Source organism: Eriocheir sinensis, chromosome 59 (assembly GCF_024679095.1).
Source record: "Eriocheir sinensis breed Jianghai 21 chromosome 59, ASM2467909v1, whole genome shotgun sequence".
In the NCBI taxonomy this organism is placed as follows: Eukaryota; Metazoa; Arthropoda; class Malacostraca; order Decapoda; family Varunidae; genus Eriocheir; species Eriocheir sinensis.
In genome coordinates this window covers 1-10182 of record NC_066567.1, presented here as the reverse complement: position 1 = coordinate 10182, position 10182 = coordinate 1, and the positions used below count along the sequence as shown (strand labels likewise).

Below are 10182 nucleotides of genomic sequence, written 5' to 3'. Positions count from 1 at the left end.
TTACAAGCCAAGCACTGCAGAGGAGGAGGAGGAAAAAGGAGGAGGAGGAGGAGGAGGAGAAGGAGGAACAAGAAGGAGGAGGAGGAGGAGGAAGAAGGAGGAGAAAGAGGAGGAAGAGGAGGAGGCAACTTTTAAATATAGGCAGAAGTTTATGTGCCAAGGAAAATATTTAAATGAATTGTATTATGTAAAGTATTGAATTTAAAATATATCTACTAATAATTTCTATGCATGTTTACAGGGTTACATATTTAAGCTGTAATATATACTACTACTACTACTACTATTACTACTACTATTACTAGGGGTCTAATTATGAACAAGTCAGCAATGCTCACTCGATCAGGATGGCGCCTAGCTGTTTCTCAATGCTGATCCTATTTTGAACTCAGCATGCATTAAAGAGTTACTGATTTCAGTCTGTATATAGCCACTCTGAGCTCAGCATGGTGGTCTATATATGACAGCATGATCGTTTTCTTGATATGCTGAGTTCGGAGTTCAACATGGATTTAAGATTAGCATATGAGTCAGCATGGCCATAAGTTTAAATCAGCTTGCATAAGATCGAGTCAGCATGGCTATCTCTTTCAATGCTGACTTTTTTAATGGCTCAGCATAGTTATACAAGTGAACAATGCCGTCATTGAACTCAACTTACTGCATATTGTGACCTTTATTTCAAGTCAGCATTCATCATGAAGTCAGCATGTGACCGTAAGTTTAAATCAGCTTGATAGCATAAGATATAGCATTTCAGCATAGCTATATGCCCGGGAAAGGTTGGAACAATTAGTTTTGAGGTACAACAATGAGTTTTCCTGTTCCAACGTCCATCTTCCCTTATTAAATATTTCAAAGCCATTATTTACACGGTTTTAGGTTTAATTAAAGAGAAAAAGCGATATAATTACCAGTTTGTACAGGAAGAAACGTTGTAACCAATGGCTTTAAGATCTAATTAATACGTGATTCATTTCCCTTCCTCCCTCCCTCTATCTCCCTCTCCCTCCCTCTCTCCCTCCATGCTTCGCGTAAGGGAGACTACTAAGTGTATTAAGAACTCCCTGAAGCCATTATTCCCACATATAAGGTCATTACATCATATTGTAAGCCCGTGCTGAAGAGTGATAGGATTTTATACTTTCTGCAGTTTCGTTCATAACATGTGCCGAGACCCAGACCCAGACCAACCCATTAATAACGAATAATAATGATTCCAAGGCCTTACCGCTGTTATTAAGGCCCCGGCAGGACTTAATTGGGGTTTACTAATGACAGGACACGCGATAAAAGGGCAAAGGGGCAGTTAAATAGAGTAATTAATGTTTCCGAGGTTAAACTAAAACTATTTATGTCAGCGATAATATACCTAAGCACTGCAAAAAAAGCCCTATTAATTAAACATTTCGACCCTATCTCTAAATAAGTCTAGTTATTGGAGCGGAGAAGACAGTTCCAGGGTCATTTAATTCAAGTACGAGAATCTATTGAGCTGGCAGGAATCAGCTCGCAGCCGGAAAATAGCTCGCAAAGGGGACTTGAAACAATGCTTAATTTTCAATATATCACTCACTGCTATCGTTTAACTGTCCCTTTGCGACTTCAATACACTGCAAATACATCAGATAAACAAAAATCAGTAGAAGGCTTTAAAACAAACACATAGGAGATTACATAGTAGGAACTACTCTGAGCTGATACTCACTCCTGGTTTGGGCAATCTCAACGCTTATATATAGATCACAGGTGGTTAAAGAGACATAAATCAAGGCAAATTAAGACGTTTTTTGCTGTCTTTACCCCATTGGACATGTGTAGTGGTTAGTGTCGCGACTTATTTCCCCGAGGAGGCATTTCTCGTACACACCCGGCCCCAGCTGTGGAGGGAGGAGGCTGGTGTGTTATTTTTGTGTTTTTTGAAGCGAATTATCCTGTTCCCGAGGGAGCCATGCATCTGGAAACGGTAAATAGTCCCTTGTGATTGTTTTGGGTGGGTGAGGGCAGTGAATTAAGGCTTGTAATAGGTGGAAATAGGGAAAATGTATCGGTGGGGGGAGAGGTGGATTTAAATGGCCGCCGTGGTCGTCCAGAAGTTCATCGTTTTTTACTGATTTCCGGTAAAGTAGAGTACGTAGCGGCACGGGGCTTGAGGGGCATGGCGACACGTGCATTGTATTCCTGTGTGTGAAGTTGGAGAGCGGGATATAAGCCGGTAAGGTCAGAAAGGTCACGTATATAACTGGCTTGGGGTGTCCGGCTCCATATATGACCTTAATTATTAATGACCTCTAAGACCTTCGGGCACTATGATAGGGAGAACTGAAATGAATGACCTAATTTATGGGGTCAAATGAGGTGTGAGTGTCTTAATTAAATATTGAATTATGGGCGTTTAGCGGTGAGGTCATAATGGCGTAACCGGCGGATGGAGCGAACCATATGTGACGTATTATCTCAGTTATCAATGACACCTAAGAACTTTGAACACTATGGGAGGGAGAACTAAGCTGAATGACCTAATATATGGGGTCAAATGAGGTGTGAGTGTCTTAGATATTGAAATATGGGCGTTTAGCGGTGAGGTCATAAGGGCGTAACCGGCGTATGGGAGCGAACCATACGTGACCTTATATCCGTGAGTTTTTACCAGTGTAAGATGCCTGGGTACTCCTATATTAAGGATTAGGGTGTATTTGTGTTGTATTATTGCAGACATGAGGTGTGGGTTGTGTTACTCAGGAAATATTGAAGGCTAACGTGAGCTAGAAGTGTTTTAAGGGTGACTCGTCTAGCGGGCAGGGTGAATTTTACGAATTTTTCAGATTTATTTATTTCAGTGTTATTTCTCTTGATTTTTTTGCGTTTTTATCGTCATGGTTGTGATTTCATGTGTGTTTGAGGTGGTATTGATGGTGATTGTGGTGATTTTAGGTGATGCATGTGGTGGTGATGACCCGGGGTGGTGAACCTATTAACTCTAAGGGGAATATGTAGGTTAGCGTTGTTGCCTTGACCACATGTGCTTACCCTAGACCATCGGGTGTCATTCTAGAGTTATACATGCTCCTGGTACTGCGAAGGCTGGCATGAACCTATATTTTGCCTGTCAATATTTTCTTTGCTCTCACAGGAGGTTAAGGTTAAAATCTAAGTTTAATCCAAGGTTAGGATAACATAGCGATGACCAGTATCTTATCCTAGACCTGGGGGCTTCGTGGTGCAGTGGTTAGCAGTTAGCACACTCGGCTCACTACCGAGAGAGCCTGGGTTCGATTCCCGGGCAGAGTGGGAAAATTTGGGAGGCTTTTCCGATACCCTATGCCCCTGTCCACCCAGCAGTGTACCAGGTATTAATCGGGGGTTGTGTCCCGTCTCCTGGGATCTGTTCCCTTCTTTAATTCCTTCCCCTCCTGTCTCTCTCCGGCATATGACCAAAGATGTTGCGCCGACTTTTTTATCCTAGACCATCGGGTGTTATTCTGGAGGTCTGCTCATGATACCGCGAGGGCCGGAATTGACCTATTTTGTCTGCTCTCACAGGAGGTTACGTTAAAATCTAAGTTTAATCCAAGGTTAGGATAACTTAGTGCTGACCGGGCATTTTTTTTGTTAATGTTTCCGATATTTTTCAGCCCTTGAATATATAAATAAGTGTGAAGTGATGAGACTTGGGTGTTTTTTCTGGAATAACACCCACTTGTTTAGGATATATAGGCAGGATAGGCCTCCCACAGCGCTGCTGTTGATGTCACTGGCGGGAGAGGTGGCTACGGTCATCTCCATACTCCCCGTCTCTTAAAATATTGTCTTGGGGTGCAACGCTGTATATATTTGTTTTATTTCATTGTGGTAGTCGAGCGCACGGCAGGTACGATTAACCCAGTAGCTGTGGGGATCATGTTTCTTAACTTGGTAGCAGCGATGGGTCAAATTTGTGTCTTTACCGTGTAGCAGCGACGGGCCAAATTTATGTCTTTGCCGTGTAGCAGCGACGGGCCAAATTTGTGGCTTTACTGTGTAGCAGCGACGGGTCAAATTTGTGTCTACTGTGTAGCAGCGACGGGCCAAATTTATGTCTTTGCCGTGTAGCAGCGACGGGCCAAATTTGTGGCTTTGCCGTGTAGCAGCGACGGGCCAAATTTGTGGCTTTACTGTGTAGCAGCGACGGGTCAAATTTGTGTCTTTACCGTGTAGCAGCGACGGGCCAAATTTGTGTCTTTACCGTGTAGCAGCGACGGGCCAAATTTGTGGCTTTATCGTGTAGCAGTGACGGGCCAAATTTGTGCCATGATATAAACCCCCCAAAATAGATGATACATAATCTGATCACAAATGCTTTATATATAATATGGAATGGTTTGTGTGAGGGGTGATTTTTTTCCATTTTTCTCGCTTGGAGGGACCATTAACCCCTAAAGGGCCGGCCTGGGTGGTCATCTACAACATCCACAGGACCACTCCAGCACCAAACAACAAACAAAAGCCTATATATTCACACTTGACTTCTCTGCTGAACTACAATGCAATAACAAATTACTTTGTCGCCATAGTCATCATCAACTCTTCTTCTTTTTTTTTGCATTGAAACGTTTCTGTACTTGTGTGGTTTGGAGAAATATTGAGTTAGAGAGGAGAGAGGGAGTTAGTTTTTTTTATGCTAGGTTTGCTTGCTCCTCGCTTCGCCTCTTGACTTGTGTGGCCTTGAAAACGGATGCCCCATGCTCTAATTCTGCCCCTTCTATATAATTTTCTTTATGTGTATATCACTATGTAATGTGGTTTGGGAGTCATGTGTGGTTACTCTTCTCATTCTTCTGTACTCTTCTTTCTTTCGTTCTGCTGGGGCTGGAAATCGCCAGAAGAACTGCAATCAGGCCGCCTGTCCGTCGAGAGCGGATGCGCGCTGATTAGCAGGCCTAAAGATATTCACTCAGTGTTGCTCACGAATGGTCATCGGTGTTACTAAGCGAATGATAAATGAAAATTAAAAAAAGTAAGCAAATTTAAGCGCTTGCAAGCGCTTCGCAACGCCCAGGCCTTCCTAAAAGTTAAGAAACATGATCCCTGCTGCTACCACCGGGTTAAAGGCCCTTCCCTCTAAGCGAGAAAAATGAGAAAAAAATCGTCACTCACACAAACCACTTCATAATATATATCAATTCATTTGTGATCAGTTTATGCATTATCCATTTTTTTTATATTTTTTTTTACGTCTTGGCCGGTAGGCTTCTTCCCGGTGGATCCTAATGGTTGATGGTGGGGTTTATATCCTTCTTAATATATCAAGTCACATATGGGAAGAATTTGGCCCGTCGCTGGTACACTGTAAAGCCACAAATTTGGGCCCTTGTTACTACCAGGTTAAGTTAGGTCTTGTTAGGATAGCTCAGCAAGTTTGGGCAGGTTAGCTTAGATTTAATTTCTCTATATATATGGTTGGGGGTACACCTGGAGGATATTATTTTTTTATGTTTTGTTTTTTGATAGTGTATACTAGCTTATTAGTTTAAGGTTAGGATAGCTTAGATTTAATTCTCTAAATATATGGTCTTGGGGGTAACACACCTGGAGATATATTTGTTTATATTGTGTTTTGATAGTGGCTTGCTAAGACTAGATTAGTTTCATTAAAGTTTGGTTAGGTTAGGATAGCTTAGATTTAATTCTCTAAATATGTGGTCTTGGGGGGACACACCTGGAGATATATTTGTTTATATTGTTTTGACAGTGGCTTGCTAAGACTAGATTAGTTTCATTAAAGTTTGGTTAGGTTAGGATGACTTAGATTTAATTCTCTTTATATATAGTCTGGGATGACACATTGAGGCATATGTTTTTACTTTTTGCATATTTGGCGTCGAAACACAGGCTGGGGAAGGAGACGGTGGCTGAGTGGTTAGCGTGCCGGTCCTGCGTTCACTGCGTCATGGATGATGAGGGTTTAAATCCGCCGCTGCCACCCGGCGAGTGGCCACAGACTACTTGTCCTGAAGACCACCACCATCATCCTGGACTGTATGGGACTGTCCAAGGGAAAGCAAGACAGCATGAGCCAAGAATAGATGGGGCCGCCATAAACACTTGCCGGCTTGGGCCCACCACCAGGCCCAGCCGAGGGAGGTAAGGAAAAAAAAAAAAGTATGGCTAGGTTTGAATAAGTTTTAGGTTAGAATAGCTTAGTATTAAATTATCTTGTAATTATTATTATTGTCATTAATATCATTCCTATTGCAACTCATGTTAATGGAGAGGTATCTTGTATGCCCTCCTGGACGTGACTGACTCGTTCACCCTCCATCTCGGATGATATGTCGAGTTAGCTTCACGTTGGTGGTCGGGTGTAGTTCCGGTGCCCCGAGAATAGGGGAACCACCTGCTAAACCCTGGGGCAAAGCCTGCACCTCAAGCATGGCCAGCGGTTGCGGGAGTCTCCGAAACAACCGTAACACTTTGACTTGTGTTTCATATCTTCATCATCTCTACTTGTTAGTAAGATAACTTCAGTTCTGTAAAAAATAACATGTAAGATGGTTCTTACGTAAATAGTTTTTTTGAGATATGAGACGCGTTAATGGATTTACAGTCTGCGTCAATTGACTTTTCGTACCGCTTGTTTTCATAAGTAAATACGCGTTCCTTGTATACATACCTTGTTTTAACCGGTAAATAAATTAATAAAGACATTTGATTTTGCACAAAATACTCACCAATTGTGTAACTAATACTTGGTAGGGTTGCCATTCCTCTTGAGAACTTCTTTTAGGCGCTTGGGAAGAGATTCTGCGAGGCTCTTCAGATGGTCAGGATCAAGCGACTCCCAGGCCCTGCGCAGCTCTACCTCCAGCTTGGGCAAAGATGACGTGTCTTTTTCCCTCAACCTGGCTTTGATTATGGCCCAAAGGTTTTCGATCGGTGAAAGATCTGGAGAGTTCACTGGCCAGTCCGTGATAAAATTAATACCACAGTCAGATAGCCAGTGTTTGATCAGTTTTGCCGTGTGTGGTGGCGCGCCGTCCTGCTGGAGAATGTCTGTGCCGCTCTTCTCAAAAGATGACTCCAAATGCTCGTTCAGAATGATGTAATAGGATTCTTTAGTCACAGTCTCATTTTGCGGTAAGATCATTAAGTCCCCTAAGCCACCATAGCCAAAGCTGCCCCACACCATTAAATGCTGAGGGTGTCGTACAGCAGCAGCGATGCGGTTCACAGCCAAGGGGTCTGAGTCCCAAGCGCCACACTCTCTGTCCTGATGTGTCACTCACACGGAATGTGGCTTCATCAGACCACAGCACCCTCTTCCAGCTCTCCAAGTTCCAGTCTTTATGTTCCTTAGCAAACAATACCCTCCTCTTCCTCTGTGAGTCATTTATCAGGGGCTTTTCCATACCTCCGCGCCGCACTTTTCTGTAGCCAAGGTCATCGTGCAGCACCCGCTGAACAGTTCTAACGGACGCGCCACCGAGGAGGCTGGGATGTTGTTCCTTCAGTTTTCTTGCAGTGAGGGTCGGGTTACAGTCAATCTCCCTCTTTAGCAGGTTCAAAGTCCGAGGACAGTGCTGAGCCCTGCCTCCCCGTGTCCGTGTGCCGGTACCTTCACGCCTCCGCCATCCTTGAACCTTCTCACTATGTTCTGCACGGTTCTCGGCAGAATACCAGTGTTCTGACTAATTTCACTTGTTTTCAAATCTAATTTATGGTCCTCTATCACACGCACGATATCGTCATGAGATGTGTACTTTCTAGAAATAACGATAAGGATGCAATTAACACATAATATTCTCATGAAAAGGCGAAAAAATAACAAAGCCAGCGGTGGAAAAAAACGTTGACTGCACAAAAAAAGGTTACACAAGTAACTTATGTTGATGATTCATATCACACCATATAAAGGAAGCATTGACATGAGTTGCCAGCTAATTAATTTTTCTCGGCCCCATTTTCGTAGCCGTGTAAGAAGGGCATATCCGATTCGCGCCAATTGGAGTTTCGTACCTGCGCCCGCGAAAAGTCAATTGACGCAATCTGTACATTAATTTCAATGGGGAAATTTGTTTTGGTTTTCGAGTGTTTTGGTGTGCGAGCAATATTCTTGAATGAATTAAACTCGTAAATCGAGGCTTGACTGTATATGTACTCCATAAATAGCTAACATAACAGATCGCAGGTCATCGCTAGGTCTGTAAACAATGGGGGGGTTCCCCGGGCCAGGCCACAGGGCTCAAGTTAAGAGTCCATGGACTATAGCTAACTAAACTACCTGATAACTAACTAAACTGACCCCCCCTCCCTTCCCCCTTCACACTAGGAGCAAGGTCTCCAGCGGACTGCTTCAGCTTTCAAACACATCGCTGAGTTTAGTGTGGTCACCCGCATGCAGCCCTATGGGGCTTCGTGGTTCAGTGGTTAGCACACTCGGCTCACAACCGAGAGAGCCCGGGTTCGATTCCTGGGTGGAGTGGAAAAATTTGGGCGGCTTTTCCAATACCCTACGCCCCTGTCCACCCAGCAGTGTACCAGGTATTAATCGGGGGCAGTGTCCCGTCTCCTGGGATCTGTTCCCTTCTCCTATAATTCCTTCCCCTTCTGTCTCTCTCCGGCATATGACCACAGATGTTGCGGCGTCCACTAAACAAAACTTTCCACTTTCCACCTGCTACCACCACCGGGCTAATGATAAATATAAATGAATCTCGTTATAGGGGACCAGAAGACAGATTTTGTGTTGGAAGTCAGTAAATATAAGAGGCTGAGTACAACAGTCTGGCAATGTTGGCACTGCCTCAAAGTATAGGCCTGGCTGTATGTATAGAGCAGGGCTACTCAACCATTATGAGCAAAGGTCCAGTTAGACAAGTACAAATGTATGCAGAGATCCGATTAAATATTGTAGCTGGACCCCAGCTCCAGGAGTAGCAAAATATAATTTTACATTATGAAAGTCCTAGCGATGGATTCTTGCAAGTGTATTTCCTTGACTGATTGTAGGGCCTACAGTCAGGCAAGGAAACATACTTGCAAGAATCTATCACTACCAGGACCATGTAAATCAGTTATATTTTTCTACTGCTGGAACTTGGGGTCCAGTTACAACACTCATAAGGTCCGGATTCGGACCGCGGGCCGCCAGTTGAGTAGCCCTGGTATAGAGTTATGAGGGGAGAGAGAGAGAGAGAGGGAGGGTAGAGGAAGAAAAGTATGTAAAAAAACAAATATGAGAGAGAGAGTATCAATTAATTATCTTATATTATACAGCCCTTGATAGAGAGAGAGATTTTATAATATATTATCCCATGCTGTCTTTCCCGGTACAAGACTTTGAGAGTGGACACATATTTGCAGGTTGGTGTTGCAGTGCTGGGAGGTGCCATAACACAGGGCACTCCTCACCTCAACAACAGTCTCTTCACCGACAAGTAATTCTTCACCAACAAGCTTTTCAGCAGCTTGGAGAAATAGGTAAGCTTTCTCTACTCATTTCCTGCCCTGGCTTCATTACCCCCGCCAGAAGCCCCCAAAGGGTGAACCCATTATATTGAGCTGTAAAATGTTCAGCAGCTCACTTAGTAACCAAATGTGTTGTAAAATGTTCACTACCTCCCCTTGCTTAGAGGGAAAGGCCTTTTAACCCGGTGGTGGTGGTAGCAGCGGGGATCATGTTTCCTAACCCGGTAGCAGCAGGAATCATGTTTCTTAATGGTCCCCCCAAGCGAGAAAAATGAGAAAAAATCACCCCTCACACAAACCATTTCATAATACATATCAAAGCATTTGTGATCAGTTTACACATCATCTATTTTGGGGGGTTTAAATCATGGCACAAATTTGGCCCGTTGCTGCTATACGGTAAAGCCACAAATTTGGCCCGTCTCTGCTACCGGGTAAGAAACATGATCCCCGCAGGGTTAAGCGTAGGGTGCATATATGTTTGCCAAAGTGCTTACTACACACTGGATACATATTATGCATGCAAGATTGGTTTTGCTTTATAATATAGTTAGATTAATTTGATTTATTTATTCAGCCCTTGACAGAGAGGAAAGTAATATTTCTTATTGTACAAGGGACTTACCACAGACATGTTGCTAACCTGATTTTGTATAAGTTTAAACCCAGGAATAAGTCACCTCCAATCCTGGCATCAAAGTTCCTTAAGCCCCTAACTCACTCACCGGTGCTAAT

The 10182-nt window shown here is 43.5% G+C and overlaps 1 long non-coding RNA gene across 1 annotated transcript; it reads left to right on the top strand.

The window, feature by feature from the left end:
• Positions 1 to 1131: 1131 nt before the first annotated feature.
• Positions 1132 to 9738, top strand: LOC126985201 (uncharacterized). Its single transcript, XR_007738370.1, has 3 exons — positions 1132 to 1966; positions 5872 to 6123; positions 9343 to 9738. It is a non-coding gene; the product is annotated as an uncharacterized LOC126985201 (long non-coding RNA).
• The last annotated feature ends 444 nt before the right edge of the window (positions 9739 to 10182 follow it).